Below are 21,153 nucleotides of genomic sequence, written 5' to 3'. Positions count from 1 at the left end.
TAATGTGATTTGAGATCTTACAAATGTTTGTAATTCCATAAAGTGAGTAGTAACGTCAATATAATCTGAAATCAGCTCGCCATCTCTACAGATGAACTTTACTTTATCTGGAGTGACAACACACTGTGAAACATGTTGGTTACAATGGACCATACTGTGCAACCACCACGCTGTAATAATAATAATAATACATACAATTTCTGTAGCGCTTTTCATAGTACTCAAAGACGCTTGGTTTTTGTATGATTATACAGAAAAAAGAGAGAGAGCTACTCAGTCTCAAAGTGTGTTTACATCCAACTTTTAAGCACATTTTACATTTGCACATAAAGAATCTGAATGGAAATGCCAAACTTTTTAACTTAAATGCGTTGCAGAGTGGTGTATCAATAAGAACACTGCATTTGTGAATGAAGTGCCTGAAGTGATTTAAATGACCATTCCAGCTCCCCGGCTCTACTCTAGAGAAAGAAAGAGGCTGAGGCAGATGTATCTTTTTCTTCTTCTTATCTATTAAGACATCTTGTTATGTTCTTGTGGTTCCTAGAGTCTTAAAAAGTAGGATGGGAGCCAGAGCCTTCAGTTATCAAGCTCCTCTTTTATGGAACCAGCTTCCACTTTCAGTCTGGGAGGCAGACACAGTCACCTCATTTCAGAGTAGACTGAAGACTTCCCTCTTCGATGGCGCTTATAGGGATGAATCAGGTTCAACTGGTCCAGCCCCTAAATATGCTGCTATAGGCTGCTGGGGTTTTAGGATACACTAAGCACCTCTCTCCTCTTCTCTCTCTACTTATAGATGAATTTACATCTCTCCATCACACATTATTAACTCTGCTTTCTCTCTGGAGTCTTTGTGACTTCACGTCTCATAGGGTCCATCGGACCTGGCTGTATCTGATGCCTACTGCCTGGTGGGCCGGCCTCCTCTCTCCCTCCTTCTGTTTCATGGATTGTGGAGGTCTGGATCGTGGGTTAATGCCTATGACAATTTATTCATACATTCTGTCATACTCATTGAATGTGTTGTTACTCTGTAATGATTCCTTCTGTACACATTACATCTATTGCTTCTGTCCATCCGAGATGAGGGATCCTCCTCTGATGCTCTCCTAAAGGTTTCTTCCCTTTTTTCCCCGTAAAAAGTTTTTTTTCAATTTTCTTCGGAGTTTTTCGTGATCCGATGTGAGGTCCTGGGACAGGGATGTCGTATGTGTACAGATTATAAAGCCCTTTGAGGTAAATTTGTAATTTGTGATATTGGGCTATATGAAATACACTGAATTGAATCATGTTCAGTTAACATACGTGCTAAATTTGGATGTAAACTTGATTTTTGACAGATTCTGTTCTTCCAAGTTACACGGCAGTAGTCTATAATGTGCATCATCGTACTTGTGTGTGTCCGAGAGACTGCCATGGATCCATAGCGGTCCCCTACCTTCATGGTTAAAGGTCATGGCTTACTCTTTTTGTATTTAATGTGTATGGGGCCTGGCAATTTTAGTGACCCAGGTTTACGGTCTGTGATGAGAAGCATCCGGCCTCTGTAAAGAAGACATTTAGTTTGAGCATTGAAATGCCTCAGTGCGGAGCCCTCTTTGTGTATTCGTCACCCTTCTTCTGTGCAAGTCTCTGGCTTCGTGAATAGCCATTTGGACAGCTTGTATTAGTCAAATCAAAACCCACAAGCAAACAAAACAGGGATCGCATCAGCCCCTCTCTTTATTAACAGCCATGACAGCGACAATGGTATTTTATTACCTTGTGAATTCTTTGCTAGATGCAGTCACGAAACTGGTTGTGGTGTGAGGAAGGAAGTATAGAGTTGGGAAGTAAAGGGAGCCTTTCAAATTATATATATACTGTAGATATATTGTATATTGAAATGTCTGAATAGCAGCTTGCAATACAGTCACACATGCAATGTGCCTCACCTACTTTTCCTTCTACATTTGAAGTACATTTTCTCAAAAAGAAAGGATACTGACTATTTCAGGAACAAACATGTCCAGCCTCGATCGTATCTAACAGAGCGTATCTAATAGAAAAGCATTCTGTCATATCACCCAGGTTGAATTAACTACGGCTCCAAAACTGTTTGACAAGGACTTCAATAACCAGGGGACACATTAGGAATATAAAACTGCACTAGCCTGTGTCATGATGAGTCCAAGTTGTCGCAGCGAGAGAGGACCCAAACACCGACATTACTGCACAAACTATTTAATTACAAAAATCACAGACCAGACCAGACAGGAACGACAAAAACACGGACCAAACAGTACAAAGCCACACTGGGAATGAGACGAACAGGGTTTACATACACAGGCAGGTGGAGGTGATTGGACAACGGAGAACGAGGCACAGGTGAACACAATGAGGGCGGGGCCAGCAATCACCCAGAAGGAAACAATCAGGGCCAGGGCAGACAATCACAGGGAGACGGACGACACAAGGACTTCAAAACAAGACACAAAACTAGACACAAACTCAGGATCATGACAGCCTGTGTATCATGTAAGTCATCTTGATAATGTCTCTTTTGTTCATCATCACCAATTACAGCAGTGAGGAATGTTAAATACCATGTGTTACTGATAACATTAAAAAGGCCTTAGTTTTCATGAATATTTGTTAATGTAAATGTAAACCTACTCATAGAGGTCTTTTGCTTTAAGACACAAATAATCCAGTCAATGAAATATGGAATGGGCATCGCAATCATGCAACCCATTAATGAAAACTGCAACATGAACAGGGTTTTATAACAATATACTTTTTGGCTGTTATGAAAAACATCACATGTATGCAGACATTCAATGAATACATATGAGCTTGTCTTCCAGAATCCAGTGACAACTGAGGAAAGTGTACGGTATCTCTAAAGCTACATCAGACACAGAGGGCCTGACTTTGCAAGGGCCAAGTCGGTTATCCTGTCACATGCTGATTGGTTCGGATGCATTTGAATGACAGGGCTCACCCCATCAGGTATGAGTTCATGTTTGTGTGCACTCCCCTCAAGTCTGAGTTTGCATTTTGAAGAAAGCTCGACGCTCACATTAGCATCCTCCGGGCAGAGGCATCCTGGTCATTTGCATGCAGCCCTCAGATGTACCCCTCTGTGCTTAAACTGACTGACAAGAACAGGAAGTTGTATCCACTGGCACAACACTGTATACAGATTTACATCAAATGCCTTCAGTGAGTCTATCTTTGGGTAGCCCAAGGCACTCAGAGCCATTAGCTAGAGCAGTTTAATAAACTACTGTGTCCTGTTGTGAAGTAAACATTCCACACAGTGTACTTCTGCTGGTGTACATGCCCAGCAAGGCAGTGCTTAGTACAACATCATCACTGTCACAAACTCTGAACGCTTCTTTAAGTGCCTGACTGTTAAAGACATGAAAGCTGTCCGCTGGAAACTCTCTAGGCTGGTGCTCCAGTGACGGGCTGAGCGAATAGACCGCATGGAGGGGACGCTTGAGCCAAACATTCAGTTCAAATCACACAGATTCTTCCACAGTTATGATCTGGGTGTAGTACAACAATTTAATGCTGAATGAACAGTAATTATTTGGGCCGTTGCTGAGAAAGCATTCAGAACCGTGGCCCTGTAAGCACAGCCCTGGTGCAGTATATGGGTTAAAGTTGTCTCAGAGGCCAAATAAATGGTATACAGAGTTGAATTTTACACGCGTATGAAGTCAATTGAAAGAGGAAAGTGCACTGAAAAAGAAATTTTTGGACGGGTGGCAGGCGGCAACCTCCGGTTGTGACGAGTGAAGCCAATGCGGAAGTGTCTTAAAATGATCTCGACTGGCCTGGAGGGTGGGACTCCCCCGGAAGTCCGATCGTATGGAAGTCTATGAGAAAATCATCCGAAGTCACTTCATTTATTACCTCAGTAAACATGCGTTTACGGTCTCAATCGCTAGTTTCAAGTCTTATTCAATGCAGCATGGCGTCCATTGAGTACATCATAGTGGAAAATAGCCCATTTAGAAGTGTATGCTTTCGGGCGGGAATACTGGGATTGATACAGTACAGTACAGTTTTTGCACCAAAACAATCATGCCCATCCTGAGGTTTAATGACTTTAGCATTTCAAAACAATTCCAAAGACGAGAGGAGAGAGTAGTGAAATCCACACGGTTCGTACATGGGCCGTTTGTGGCTTAAAAACACAAGCGCCATCAAACAGTCTAGTAGTCAAATTCACACAAATAACATAAGCCCAACAAATTTAAGTTCATGCTAAGCAGCTGTTTAATGAGTGGTGATATCATCTTTGCTGTTGGCATTTATTTATTTCAGTGAGAAGAACTTTGATCTTTTCTCTCCTCACCTTCTTCACTTGTCTTCGTAGGTGAGTGAAAGGATGTGATGGAAACTGTTAATTATCGTTGGTGATTTTCTCAACAATCAAAGTTGAGTGTTTACTTGAAAGTAAGGTGATACTATATAGCTGTTACATTCTTAATTGGTTCTGATTAGTCAGCTAATTAGACGCCAGTATACACCGCGGCGGCTTTCCATGTGTTCTGTGTTGTTGATCAGTGTGAATGTACTACTGCCTATTATAGTTTGTATAAAATCATCAGAGTTTGTGCAATTTTTTTCATTGTAATACTGCACATATAATAGAAAAAGTTGAATAGTCATTAGATGCTGTTGCATTTGATATCTTGCAATAGAAAAGGCTAATTGATGACTGTGTTAAGCTGAGGTTAATGTAGCTTTATGCTCAGGAGACAGTGGGCCAGGCTGGGCACTAGGTAATGATAAATAGACTCAATTGCACTCTTAGTTTGCCCGTGAGGGTAATTCACAAATGAATTAGTTTCTTAGTGTTTTCACTCTGGCAGACCACAAAAACATAATTTTTTTACATATTTTAAAGCAACAATAACTAGTTATAGGGCAACAACAACACATGGTCTTGACATCTATCAATTAATTGGAACATAAACTGTGTATTTTGATCAGTGTTTAAGTGCATCATTTGCATCTTTCTCCGGAAAGGTGTACAAATAAGTTGCAGTGAATCAGTATTTTAATCTAACTCTCTGCCAATAAACGTAATAAAAACTGATATTATTCTGTTTATAAAGAGACACCTGAACTCAATTTAGGTAAAAATGTAAAGAAAATAAAAGAATTATGCATTATATCCATCACCATTATTTATACAAGTAAATGTACAAGTTTCTTTGTTCAATAAAGAAAACCTTGAAAAGAAAATTATTCTTTTTCTCTAATGTCCATTATTGAGACTATATGCATTTATTCAACAAAAGCTCTCAAGAGCGTGAGACTCACGGATTGAGTCTTATCCTTATCTCACCTCCGCCACACACACGACCACCAGCTGAAAAAACCTCTCAACTATTTAATGCTGAAATGCAGGTGTGCCTCAATACGCATTCGATTGTTCCCGCTGCAGAGCTCCGGCGGTCTGCGCGGCGGCGCATTGGGAGCAAAAAACAAAAACTAGCACCTTCGTCAACAACAACGGCTCGATGCGGCTGCCGCCGCGCCCACCACAGCAGCTGTATCGGTGCTGATAAAATCTCTTGCCTGTCTTCTTCAAAACTTGAGAGCCCTGGTAATAGCTATCATGAACGATAATTTAAAAACAGTCAAGTCTGGCTGAAGTTGGAGGAACTTTAAGCTTTAGAAAACTGAAACATTTTTATAGAAGCTGCAATCATAGTGGTGGAATATAGCCTGAGCAGATGGATGCATTTGTATGCATGCTACTTTATTTAAAACATGGATCTTTTTAAGAAGTATAGGGTGATTTACAGATTGCCTTGGAGAGGTTTGTGGAAGTTGGCTCCTCATACAGCGTAGTACATAAATACAAATTACATCTGACAGTCACACTTTTTTCCTTGTGGCTTAGTATCATGTCAATGTGCTTACATGAAATACACGTTGGCATTAGCATTTTCATTGACAGTACAAGCGACTTAGAATGTGGTCACATTCCCCACAAGAGCAGGATCCTTTACTAACGGGAAATGACAGGGGGACGTACCTGAGATACACATGTGAAAAATACACGTCACATTTGTCAGACTACAAATTGTAAAACTGATAAAATATGAAATGTGTTTTTCTGGTTTATGAACTTAAGTACATTCTAAATTTAGCTTAATTGAAACTGCTTAATTTAATTAATGGTAGCCATGGGTTAATTGGAAAATTGCCTACAAAATGTATATAAACAATTACAAATAAAGTGCTACATTGAAAGCATTAATGTAAATTCAGTGACAATATGTACATCTCTTACCAAGAACTTATTTTTCCATATGTTTTTATTCATCTGGTTATTAATGAATATGATGTAATATTGTGCTCACAAGGAGCTGCTTCTTTTTAGAAATGTGGTTTTCAGAGCCTATTCAAGTTTTTAAACTGGTATTGTGAATTGGAAAAGTGGGTTGAGGTGTCAAATCCAGCAGCACTGAGGTCCATGGAGGTAATAAAGCTTAACGCCGGTATGATTTTGCTAATGGCTCACCGCCAGCTCACAGTGCCTGAAAAGCTGTGCCCTGGTACCTTTCACATGCACAACTATATTCAACACCTCCTGCAAATTGTGTTGAGACCTATGAGATATGATCCACTATAGCAATATGTTGCCTTTATGATAATGTTCTGATGCCTCGGAACTTTTGGTAACATTTGCATGCAGAAGTGAATACTTTCTGATGTCACCCTAGCTATTTACTGTTGACAATAAATAACACAGTAAAACATATCTTAGAACATATTTGGAGAAATGGAAAAGATGATGGACGGACGTGTAGAAAGCATGCACGCATGTTAGGACTGTTCAACACTGGTGTTGGATTCGATGTGACTATGTGTAACGGTTTGGACATAGAGGAACACACACTCACACCATCAGCCACTCCTCAGATGAATCCACTGAGCTTGTACATGACACGAATCACAACGTTGTACGAGGTGCCTTTATTAAACAGCTTGTTACTCAGTCAAAACAATTAGAGAGAATTACGGAAGCGGTATCCTGGCAACTGCGTATGTCAATGCAGAAATAAGAAGAGACAGGGAGGGAGAAGCCTGTATACACTGTCATAACTGATTTGTTCAATTTGACTTGGACTGTCGATCTCCTTTTTTTTTTTTTATGCAAAGTTGTCTGCAATGAGGTAGGGGCGTGGCGGTGGTTTGGGGCGAGAATGAGACTGCCGGTTTGTCCTAAGTTGCGAGCAGAACCACAAGTGAGAGTCCAACCCACGGGCTCCTGATAGAGCCAAGCAGCGCTCTAGGGACTTGCTGCAGAAGATCATTTTGAAAGTGGCTGCAGGCTTTTCACTGCTGTTATTGAGTATTCCCACCACATACAGACAAACGTGCATGTGCGGTCTCTATTTCTTTGTATTTCTCGCTTTCACACACACACACACACACACACACTTAGAAACAGACTGACTAACTAACACGTCACCTATCATCTCACTGCGCTTTCCAGAGGAGGAGATTGGTGTCTTTTTGATGTGGTGTGCACCCCTTGACAATGAAGTGCAATTAGGAAGCACAATGTGCAAGGCTATTTGCATTTTCCTGTGCATATACAGTGTAGAAGTAAAGAAAACACACATCCACACACTCATTACTTCAAGATGGAGAGCAACCATGATAATAGTTTTACTCTAAGTGTTACACTTCAAAATCAGAGTAGTTGTCATTAATCTGGCATTTTCAAGGAAGATTGTCCCTAAACATACTCAACACGTATACCTTTAGGCTAAAGAACAGCATGAACATGTACTTTATTATGATGCACATTACAAATGGGCGGTATGTGCATGAAATGGAAGAATAAATGCAAGGCAAACCACATTATTTGGTAATTATTTAAACCATTCTAGTGTTTTGACCTTAACCAAAGGGTTACAATAGATTAATTTTATATTAGGAGGTTAATGGGCAATGTCTTTATTGCTAAACTAAATGAAAACACATTAAAAACAACACTCACAGATGTAATGGTGAACAAGCACTCAACGTGCCCACACACACATGCACAAGCTTGCGTACACGTGCCACTTTTGGATTCACATCATTAGCCACAGCGGGCTTTAAAGTGGCAGTTTAGGATGACTTGTCACTCACTCTGCCGCTTCGCCTCCATCTTGCCACACTCAAGGCTGCCAGGCCAGTAACGACCGGAGCAGCGGCGCCCAGCACACCATTCTCACAGCTAAGCAGAACATAAGGTGACATTGACACAGTCATTGCACCATGCAGCTCTGGTTCCATCCATGACGTCAGTGTCCTCCGACAGGGAGCACACAGGATGTAGGCAAGCTGAACCATGTGATCGGTCATCCCTATCTCTATTTGTCAGAGTCTCCACTGTAGCGCCCCTACCTGGATACTGAGAGGGGTTGATGCATGAGAGCTGGGCACGACAAGACGAGAGAATGAGAGACACGAACAGACAGACAAATAGACCGACGGAGGGAGAGGGGAGAGAGAGAGCAGGAAAGAGCTGATGTCTTGTTGCAGCACCTGGAGCACAGTATTGAGGCTTTTTTTCCATCAGCCATGAAGCATCCATAAAGAAGGGAGAGATAAGGTTAAACAGCATTTAAAGCACATGGTTATAAATGGTTGACCATGACCTTAGTCTCAAGGAAAAAAGAAGGGAAAAAAGAAAAAAACGAGAGAACAGGGGTAGAAAGAGATGAGAAGTTGAAAGCTGTAGTAATGAATTATAAAAAGACATAAAAGGACAATAAAAGGGCAAAAATGAGTGAATGCAAAAGTGTTGTATAAAAGGATGTCGAAGACATACCATCAAGAGTGAGGCGTGGTGATAAAGAGAGGACGTCACATCGATGATAATGTGGACAAAGAGGTTAATAGAGAGCATGAGAAAAGAATAGGAAAAGAGAAAGGTAAATGAAAAGACAATCGACAACTGTATTTGCTCGACAGGATTATTTTAGGATGTTGTCAAGGGAATATTACAAGACGGTGACCCCATAACCTTAATGTTGTACATCTTTGAATAAATCATAGAATAAAACACTTGGATCCTCAATAACTCCCTTTCTTGTCTCTTTTTCAATATAGGTCCAAAACATATTTATTCTTAGAATAAACTTTGGTGAAGTGTTTTAGCTTTTCTGTGGTGCAAACATACTTTTATCCCCTTCATAATAATTTGTTTTAAACAGCCCAATTGCACAGAATACCAGCAAATCTGCTCTCCGTCTCTTCTTACCTGTTTCTGTTGTCATGGAGTCAAAAATAATGTAAAATCTAATTGAGTTGAAAAGCTGTTTTCACAAGCAGTTCCAATAAGCAGTGCTAAGGCTGAGCCACTACCATGCTTGTCAATAAAACCTCATTAAAATCAACACATCATAATTACTGACACTAGTATCCTTCAAGATCTAGGGCAGAGGTTCCCCACTTGTAATTGTCTGACTAACTACCCCATATGTGCACGGCCAATCGAAATAATTGTCCTTGTGTGTCGCAGCGACATGTTAACAGAGTCATATCCCAGTTTGTGTCTAAAACAATCAATTTCAAGTTGCTGCCAACCAACACAGTCCTATTTGTAATTAGTGGTTGAGTACACAGAATGGCAAGAACATTGTTAACAAATGGCTGCATGACATATACAACACCGCCATGTTTATTGATTTACTCCAGCCGAGATGGGTTTAACAATTAGAATAAATACAGCTTATCTGGATTCCTTCTCTTTTTTTCATTGTGGAAAAGGGTCCCACCTGTTGTGTGCAAGGCTGTTCATCATTACCATCGCCGCTTAGTAATCAGGAAGCACTGACAGTTGTTTGTGTTGCTCGAAACACATTATGCACAATATCTACAGAACTGCATCCTTGAAGAGACACGCGTTTGATAAACAAGCACAAGTGGACTCTTGCAGATATGGCATCCCATGCAATCTTGCCACATCTATAATCTGCTTGAGCAGATATGATTTATACACCATCTTAACTTTTGCGAGTAGTTGTGGATTAGTTGCACCCCTCCTGCTGCTGCTGCACACACACACACACACACACACACACCTACACACACACACACACACACACACACACACAGCACAGCAAAAGGAGAGATTTAGAGACTAAGGCTTTTAGAACAAAGTGGAGCTGCCGGTCTGTTGTGAGCTTTGACACGATGCTGGTTTAAATCCACAGAAATAAAGAGTTTACAGAGGTAAGTTAGTAGTAATGCTCTCATCTCATAAAGGAATTAACAGTCATCATCATGAAGGAAAAATGTATCTTTGATTAACGGTTTGGATAGGGCTATACACAGATGTAGATAACATCTTTCTAATCCCCTCTACTGATGTGTTCCCCCCCGCCCCCTTTTCTTCTTTTGTGTGTTCGGAATATCATGAAAAAGCAAGACGGGTTGTCAGATGTTTGAAGATTGTTTTGGAAGGCACCAGTAAAACGGGGGTGATGTCCTGCAGACGTGAAAAACTCAGATTAGACCACAAAGCTTGCCAAAAACGATGCCGTCAATTCCCTGTTCTTCCCTGGCTTCCAAATACAAATGAGATGAGTGCTTCTTGATAGTGGGTACCCCTTCCTTGTATGCTTTCAACACTACTTACTTCAAAGTTGGATCTTCAGGCATTGGCCTCTCCACTAGAGATGTTCTTTTCATGTTGCTCATTATCCGTTACATTGACCTAGCCTGAGTGTTTCCAGACCATTAATGTGATGCAAATATTCAATTCAATTCAATTCAGTTTATTTGTATAGCCAAATTTCACAAATTACAAATTTGTCTCGGAGTGCTTTACAATCTGTACACATAGACATCCCTGCCCCAAAACCTCACATCGGATCAGGAAAAACTCCCAAATAACCCTTCAGGGGGAAAAAAGGGAAGAAACCTGGAGGAGAGCAACAGAGGAGGATCCCTCTCCAGGATGGACAGATGCAATAGATGTAATGTGTACAGAAGGACAGATTTAGAGTTAAAATACATTCAATGAATATGACAGAGTGTATGAATAGTTCATAGTAGGCATATTCCACGATGGAGACCTCCACGATCCATCAGGCAGATGGAAGTAGAGAGGAGGAGTGGGCGGAGTCTCAACAGTGGGCGGATTCTCAACAGTGGGTGGAGTCTTAACAGGGCAGTGGCGTAATTGGTAGCAGGAATTCCACGACCCAGACCTCGATGATCCATCAGGCAGATAGGATCTATGCCGTCTCATAGGGTCCGATGACTTATTAGAGCAGCCTGATAATAAGGAGTTGCAGTAATCCAGTCTCGAAGTAACGAACACGGGAACACATTTTTCTGCATCTTTTTGAGACAAGATGTGCCTGATTTTTGAAATATTACGTAGATGAATGAATGCAGTCCTTGAGATTTGCTTTACGTGGGAGTTAAAGGACAAGTCCCGATCAAAGATAACGCCAAGATTCTTTACAGTGGTGTTGGATGCCAGGTCAATGCCGTCTACAGAAACCACATCACCAGATAATTGATCTCTGAGGTGCTCAGGGCCGATTAAAATTACTTCGGTTTTGTCTGAGTTTAACATCAAGAAGTTGCAGGTCATCCATGTTTTTATGTCTTTAAGACATGCTTGATTTTTACCGAGTTGGTTGCTCTCCTCTGGTTTTATCGATAGATATAGTTGAGTATCATCTGCATAACAATGAAAGTTTATGGAATGTTTCCTGATAATATTGCCCAAAGGAAGCATGTATAAGGTAAATAAAATTGGTCCAAGCACAGAACCTTGTGGAACTCCGTGATTAACGTTGGTGGTTATCGAGGCGTCATCATTTACAAATGCAAATTGTGATCGATCTGATAAATAGGATTTAAACCAAATTAGTGCCGTGCCTGAAATGCTAATCGACTGCTCCAGTCTCTGTAATAGGATGTCATGGTCAATGGTGTCGAATGCAGCACTAAGGTCTAACAAGACCAGGACAGAGAGGAGTCCTTTATCTGCTGCCATTAAGAGGTAATTTGTAATTTTCACCAGTGCTGTCTCGGTGCTGTGGTGTTTACTAAATCCTGATTGAAATTTCTCAAATAAACTATTATGATGTAGAAAGTCGCACAACTGATTTGCGACCACTTTCTCAAGGATCTTGGAGAGGAAAGGGAGGTTAGAAATCGGTCTGTAGTTAGCCAACACCTCTGGATCCAGAGTGGGCTTCTTCAGGAGAGGTTTAATAACAGCCACTTTGAAGGAGTGTGGTACGTGGCCTGTTAACAAAGACACATTGATAATATCTAATAGAGAGCTGCCAATTAAAGGCAAAACGTCTTTAAGCAGCCTCGTCGGGATGGGGTCCAAGATACAGATATGAAATCGTTGTTGAATATTTCTTAGGCTTAAACAAGCTTTGGGTAATCTTTTGATACAATCATATGAAAGGGAAAAAGACGCTTCAGAAAACAATTTCCAGCCTTTTGAATCTCAGAGGTATTTCCACGAAGCTCCCATGCTATATATGGAATTACTATAATTGTGTCCGACTAGTGCCAGCCGAAGCAGGTTTCAGTTGTCTGCTTTTAACTTGAATATTGTCCAATTACAGAGCCCTACTTTTATATAACAGCAAGGGATGAACATATTCACTAACTCCCTGCTGCTATTCTGATTATTGATGAGGCTTAGTTTGATTAACAGCGGTCTGAAGGGTGGGTAAACTGGCATAAACAGAATGACTTGTCAATCAATATTCACACTCGTCAATAACTAAATAACTCTCACAGGAGCTTTGGTCAGATCTCTTCTGTGCTTCCTCTGATTCATGTGTGTTATTCACTTTCCTCTACCCCTCTCTTTCAGTCTCGGTTTTACTCTTTTCTGTCTCGCCCTCTAGGCACTATTCCATTCGCACATATTATACTGTGCAGACTGTAGATATTACACCATGTTTAGCAGCTTGAGGCTTCCCTGAGCTACATTTTTATACAGAACACAAGCTATGGCTAAAAATAAACATCAGATTTTTCATTCGCAGATAACACTACATTGCTCTATATGGTAGTCTGTTTGTTTCAGCTGAAGGTCATTTGGTCACAGGTGCACATACTGTAGTCATATTTGATCTGACCAGTAGCCTAAACTATATGACGGGCAGTTATTCAGTTCGTTAATTACCAAGTTCTTTGGTGATACCATCTCCTTCTATTAAAAAAAATTATGGCACATTAGAGCGACTTGAGTTTTCCCTAGGACTAACCAAGGGAGATGGTGGTACAATTGGGTTTGTGTGACAAGTAGCATGAGTGCAAATCAATGCCGGTTTTAGAGATGCAGAGAAATGCCGACAATCATAATGTCAACATTCTAAAGAGATGGTGGCAGTTCTTCTCTGATATGCATTTCAGAATCGCAGTCTGTCAGGTATCAACGGTCTGGCAATAGGATTTTCTTTTAAATAAAAATTGTGACCCAGAGTGATCATTTTACTCTAAGCAATCCTTGTTATTACAAATTACACATTTGTATGCGTCAAAGAAGTCTTGAGACATAGAGGCTCTAAAGTTGTTACAAGGCACTGGATCAGCTTCATTTTCTCACTATGGTAGACAAAAAACTGCCTTTGCTCGTAGTACATGTGGCTTATTATGTTATAATAGTCATAAACCTTATTTTCTCTGATCAGCAATAATGAGAAGTGGAAAATGTACGGTAATGGTCAATAGGTCTAATCAAAAACCTTTTAATCATCTGATACCTTTGCCATATATATATATATATATATCTGTACTGTATTATATATACTGCAAGATAGAATAGTATCTTTTCAGTGCCAAAGCCTATTGCCTTCTTTTCGAATAACTTTTCCAGTGCAAGGTAAAAAGTTCAAAAGAGGTCTGACTCCCTGCAGTTGCTCATCTGTGGAGGATGGTGTTTGAAATGTTGACTGGTAATACAATACATTTGAGCTTCAAAAGCAAAAAGCTTATTTATTTATTCCTTTGGCCATAAATCACAAAGCAGGGATATAGTTACAGTATTTTGCATCAGAGCATGCTGTTTTCCCTCTCATATCGTACTTGTCTTCGTCTAACTTTGATCCTATTACAATCAATCACTGGCAGCAAGAGCACGAGCTTTGTGTGAGGCCAATTCATTAACCTGATTTGAAAAACAATGTGCAAAAAGATTTTCAGTGTCCTGTTAACATTTGAGACATTTCGCCTGATGCAACACAAACACGTCTCCCCCCTCCCCCCGATAGAAAAGGCTCAAATTGCTACCACAAATATAACAGGTAGGTAAAATGGTAAGCCATGGGTCAAGTGAGTGTGGGATTGCCTGCAGAACTCAAGGCCACCAGAAATTCATCTTCTAGGCGTTTTTCTCAGCGTTCTCCCTCCTCTCTCAGGCTGCAAGCGTAACTGTTATTTCTCCTCCAACAGCTTTTTTTCTTCCTCCAATTTTTCACTTTTCTACACCTAAACCTACTTCTCTCCTTGCCATTTTAATCCCTTCATTGGAGTCAACGGGAGTTTTTCAAGTGTCTTGTTGACAGCTCAGAGTATATGGTTCTGCTGTACTTCTCATATCCACACGCTCAGACCCCTCTCTCTCTTCTCCTGCAGCTCCATCGCCTCCATTTCTGTGTTGACAGAAGCCCATTTTAGATGGAGTGTCCTCTTGCGTCATGTACCTTTCTCATCAGCGAGAACGAGTTGTTTTTTTCTTCACATACCCTACAAGGCCCTCTCAACCTCAGATTTATTGTCAGTGTGGAGGCTTGAGTTGAATGCCTCCTCTCTGTGATGTATTTTCATTGATGCTCTGACACTCTGGAGAGTGGAGATGAGCTTTAACCATCAATAAAATACACTTTTGTCGGCGTCGACATACAGGTAGATGTGGGTGAAGTTGTGTTGAGACTAGAAAAGAGGTCAAATTAGGAGTCAGAGTTATGTCAACCTGGGAGGTTTTCTTTAATATTCACATGCAATTGATATACACCACTGGTTTAACCTACAGAGCCTGTGGTCTACATTGCTACGGGTTCTTTCCTATAATACTTTTCTTTCCAACCCATTTTTTGGGATCTCTTTGCTGATCCTCTCCTCTCCCCCCGCCACCTCCACTCATCTTGCACCTTCTCCATTTGCTTTTCTTCCTCCTGCGAAACTTTATCTCTCATGATCTCCTTTACCTCTTCCTCCCAGCTTCCTCGAATCTATTTGTCGGCTGTGTCCTTCACCTTGCACTCATCTAGGGAGCAGATCAATAGAGGTTGAGCGAGGCCAAGCATCACACATTCAATGATTTCCTCTTTGCCTTAGATTCGGTTGCATGTGTGTCTACAGATTGATGCACTTTGATATATTTGGCTGGCAATGTTCTGTGAGCTCATTTAGGCTCCAAATGGTTATTTCTTCGGAGTAAATCACTTTGGTAAAATATTGCCGTATTCCGAGAACATTCACATTAATGATGTGTCTGACGTTATTATGGTTTTGTTCTCTTCCTTTCTTATTTGTTTCACTATTTTCCATCTACCCGTGGACTATATTCATCTTCTGCCTTGAAAACATTTTTTAACTGAAACTGAACTGAAATGAAACTGCCTCATAGGCCTGCCATGAAAGGGATATCTGAAACACCCTGCAGTGGCTAAATTTTATTCTGCTTTGTTTGTTTCATTAATTTTCTCAGTTTAAATGGTTGAAGCCATCATTCCTGATCTATGTTACATGAGGTCAGATATAGTCATTCTAAATATGCTATGTATATAACCAGATGCTATCATTCGTTGTACACATGCCTAGCACTTCTAACACGATGCTTCGTGAGTGAACACAATTATTCCAGTCAAGATTCGTGACAAGCGAAAGTTAAATGCAATCAGAGTAAGTTCTAGAGATCGTTCACTGAGAACTAGTCGAGCTGGGTCAGACAGATATTGAAGTAATGAGCAAAATATGTTCACTTCTGCACCTTAGGAACGAGTATTACGCCAACCTGTGTCTGCTAGATATTTTAAAAGGCAGCATTGCCTTTTCAAAATGTTGCAAATGTATCAAATTTACTCAGAAACTTGTTTGGGGTTAACCTCATCTATTTCCAGTGAAAGCAAGTTTAGTTAGTCAAGCATTCATCTAAGTCTATAGGAGAACTAATGTGGAATGGTACATTTGAGCTTTGTGAACAGTTTGTTGTTGAAATGTTTCATGTGATAACTTTGGTCTGTAACATAAAATGTTTCACTTTATAATTAGTTATATTATTATAACTTTAAACGTGACATGTTTGTAAAGTGAGGAATTTGGCTAATTTACCCGATTTGATTGAGTTCGAATAAATCTCTCATAATCTGGCCTGCTCACACGTCATGTTTTTCCTTGTTTCATGTCATTTCTTTCATTTATAGACAGTGTATCATGTTATATTGTGTTACTCTCCTCTCATCTCTTTTCTTTTGAATGTTTTCCCACCAGTTTTGATTGTCTCTGATGTTTTGTCTTTCCCGCCCAGATTAGTTTCACCTGTCCCTCGTTAGCCCTGCAGTCACCTGACCTCCTGCTCACCGGTCCCCACTTCCCCTCACTGTCTTGGAAGCCATTTTAACTAAATAATTAAATTGTTCCTGCTGCTTCCTCAACTCTCTGCTTTTGGTCCTTCTCCTGCTGCCTGCGCTCCAAATCGTAACAGCGTCATGCTTGAGTTGAGACATGATGAGATTTTACCGTTATTGAGTTTGGTGGATCATATTATGACAACTGTGCGTATTCTAAGAAGGATTGTAAACTGCACGGGGTGGTACAAAAGGAAAAATAAGAAAGCCCCGGCCACGTCATTTCTCATTGATCAGCTGAAGGGCTCCAGTGTTTTCCAATTACTACACCTGCCACAGTTTCATAATGTAACAACACTAGTTTTACACTTCTCGACAGGTAGGGTCTGCGCAGTATGGGGGTGAGGCATGGCAGCTTCCCCCCTTTACTCCTCCCATCTACCAAGTGCTTGCTGGTGCTTGCTGGCCCTCGCTGGGCACATTTCCCCCATGGAAATGTCCACAACTAGGTCAGCTTGAAAAAAACCCAGGATGAAGGTGCCCCTGGTTGGGGCCAGCCAGCGTGGGGAGAGGTCCCACAGCGGGACCCTCCTACTCCGAGCTTACGTTCCTCATCAACAGAGATAACTATTAAGAAGCGTAAAAATATTTACGGTTCATTGCGAAACTGTGGTGGGCATAATTATTGTGACACACTGGAGCCTCAGATGCCCCTCCATCTGATCGATGAGATCAGACCAGAGGGTCTGACTCATTCTTCCTTCTGTACAGACCTGTGCATTTTATTAAATCCTTCTTAGCGTACGCATGTTTATCACAATATCATCCACCACCATGCTCGGCAACAGCTGAATCTCATTCTGTCATTAATCAAATCCTGGAAATGAGACACATACAAAATGTAGCTTTATTCCGCACACCTGTACCTTATTCAAATATGAGCTTTACGTGATAACAATAACATGGACCTTGAAGCCTTTCTCAATATAACAAGATAAATGCGATATTGTATAATACAAGTTTATGAAACATGAAACATGAAAATCAATGTTTCTGTGTAGCACAGTGTCTCGCATATAATATACACACTATATTATATTTCTGTAAAGTATGTCTTTATTCAAAATAAAAGATGTAGTATATGTGGTCTGCGTTTATATGTAAAGACCTGATTTCTTGCCAACCATTATTCAACACCGTTCACTGAACACATTTTAACATGCGTTACATTATTGTGCTTGTTGTGTTTATAATGGGGGGGGGGGGGGACTTAGAAATCTGGAGTTGCCACAGAAAAGCAGTGTGAACATGAGCAGCATGCCATGGCAGGCTTTCAGAGAGGTGCTGTTGCTCCCCCGCACTCGGCCAGAACATTGCTTATTTTCAGAACTAATTGACAATAAACACATCGCTTGGGACTGGAGTGTAAGTCGGATGGGCTGGCAGAATCCACTACTATTGGTAATGTTTAATCTCATTATGTTCCAGATATGCAGAAAAATTATTAACGCAATTATACTTGGCCAAAAAAACAGACAAATGAGCTCAAGCATCACTTAGACTGATCAGCAACACAACTGTTTTTTTTAAGCTTTTATATTTTTTCATCTGATGTCAATATTGTGAGACATACAATTTTCTATGAACTGACTGCAAGCCTTATTATATATATATAAAACAAAAATAGATGATATTGAGGATCAACTTCTTATATTAATAAGGCACATTAAAAATATTTATAATTATAATAAAATGATTATAAACATTATTTCTTTCTATAAATTCCTAAATGGTGAAATGGGAGGAATAACACTTTCAAAAATGACTCGTATAATTGTTTTCCGACCTGCCACCTTGAATTCTAGGATTGACTGAAGCTACTCAAATCGATAATTTAATATTGACATAAGATCAAAGGACTTTGTGTAACGTCAAAGGGTTAGCTCGGCGCAGTGTGTCCACAGTGAATTTACACCTCCGTAGTTCCTCTCAGTTCTTTTGGAGCGTTATGACATATTTCAGCTCTTTGTTTGCTTCCAAATCAAACCTACTGTACAGTATGTTCCCTGTCCACCTGACTAAAGGAGTGGAGCAGGCAAAGAGACACATATTTCCTCCGGGAGATGGTGGAGACCAAAACAGAGCGCGAAAAAACGTGATTTTAGGACTGTTTCCTAACACGATTGCCATATTGAATATATACTATACATATATATATATATATATATACATATATATATAGACATATATATATACATATATATATATATAGACTATATATTAGGGCTGTGAAACGATTAAAAATTTTAATCGGGTTAATCACAGGTTTTTGTGGATTAATCATGATTAATCACATATTACCGATATTCTCGGTATATTTTGTGAGAACAGAGATTTATGACAAAAGACGGATATATACATTTATACATTCTTCTATACAATGGTGCTGCAACTCAGCAGTTATTTAGCAGTTTTCTTCCATATGGAACATTAATACATCTTCATCCTAAGCAGAATGTTTAACCCTCCTGTTACCTTTCGGGTCAATTTGACCCCATTCAATGTTTAATGTCGGTGTTCTTTGGGGTCAATTTGACCCCAGGCTGTTTTTCACTGTCAAACATATAAGAAATATCAACTTTTATTTTTATTTAAAGGGCTATTTAGGTAGTCAACAAACAAACATAAAGTACCTCATACTTAAACTTGGGAAGCAATATTAATTCTAATAATTTTCTGGAGGTTTTATGTTAGTAAATGTAAAGGTAACAGGAGGGTTAAACAGAACATTTTCCTCTTGTTTGTCAACCATTAACTCCACCATGATACAATCTAAAGGCCTCTAGTCTTCCTTTAGCAGCTGCTGAGGCAAACTGACTGTGTGGGTTTTCTTCATGAACTGGGCCGTGATGAAAGGGACGGCGGGGACACCGCTGCAAAGCTGAAACCTCACCGGCCCGGACACGGACAGGTGGACAGATTGACAAGTGACTTTTTTTGCTCGGTCCCGATGCGCGCACGGAGCTCTGTGGCGCGAGACGGAGATCGATAAGTGTTAACGCAACGCGAAGAGACAGAAATGACATGCTGCTGTGGAGATACGATCAACAACAGACGTTTAGTTTAATAAAAGAACAAAGACGTGCTATAGAGAACATGTCAGGGGCGGGCCAATCTTTTAATGTCATGCGATCTACCAACACTACGCCGCGATCGACTGGCAGGTCGCGATCGACGTGTTGAGACCCTGATCTACAGGAAGTAAAAGTCGTAACAAGGTTTCCGTAGGTGAACCTGCGGAATGATCATTACCGATGAACAGACCGTCTGCATGAGAGCGGACAGAGTTCAGATTGAAGTGGTGTATTGGAAGCTCATTTTGCAAGTGACTTTTTTTTCGTCCCGACGACCAACAACAGACGGATTGGAAGCTCATTCTGCGCATGCGTTAAATGCGTTAAAAAAAAAAAAACTAGTTAAACCTGTAATTGAATTAACTGAGTTAACGCGTTATTTTTCACAGCACTACTATATATATATTGTGAACAAAAATATATATTGGTTTTAAGTTCAAGCAATTAAAACTAGCAAGTTAAGGTTGGGGTTATGTGTGCATTATTGAAACCAAAACGTTCTGTTGGGACTATTGACGGTATGAAGCAAACGTTGGTCTTCAGTGACAAAGGCATGAAAAATCTTCATGGCAACTACATTCCCTTCAATGATTCCAGAATAATAATGTCAGATTTTTCTAGGGCTTTGCTCACAAGAGGTTGCTTGGTATCATTTGCAAGTTTTTGGACAGGCGACCAATGCTGTCACTTTTTTCTGTTGAGGACAAGCTCGTTATAGGGACAAATCTCTGCACCTCGCTCATGTAAATGCATTAGTTATAGGCATCTGGTACATCCATTTACAGACACATATGGTTTGAATCGGACGCATCAGAGCATCACATTCTTTAGTTATTTGTCAGTATTTGTGAAATAAAACATCTGGCAGTATGATAATGTTAGTAATCTTTTCGCAATACCTGTAGGGATGAGATTTAATTAAATTTTAATGAACCTACCTTAAGTAAGAGTTTTTCATGGCAACTCCTGAATAATTTTAAAAAGGAGTGACCTTGCCCCAAGCAAATACATATTAATTACACGATAAAAGTTGAAATAGCATTCTAGACCATGTTGAGCTTTCGCTGTCAGGGCTGCTAGATCAACCGGTTTAGGCTGTCCGAGTTATCGGAGATATATATCAAATTTGACATACTTTTTATGCAACTATGGTCTTTACTTCTTCTCTGCTTCTTGTCTTTCTTACTTTACTTGTTTTGCATGAATCAATTATATTTTATTTTAATTTTTGGGGAAATACTATGTATCTTTTTCTTCAATTTCTTCTTCAATGGACTTTCCATCTTGGGGTGGTTATCCAAGATCAGAACATGAAGAAATTGATAATGAATTGTTATTTTTTCATGGTTCCATGACAAATGGCAGATTCATGTTCATCCATACATAATGGATAATAACTGCAGTCATTCATAAAGTCTGGAAATGAAATAACACATATTATACATAAT

The sequence above is a fragment of the Pseudoliparis swirei genome, chromosome 4, assembly GCF_029220125.1.
Source record: "Pseudoliparis swirei isolate HS2019 ecotype Mariana Trench chromosome 4, NWPU_hadal_v1, whole genome shotgun sequence".
NCBI lineage: Eukaryota > Metazoa > Chordata > Actinopteri > Perciformes > Liparidae > Pseudoliparis > Pseudoliparis swirei.
This window is presented reverse-complemented; position numbering follows the sequence as displayed.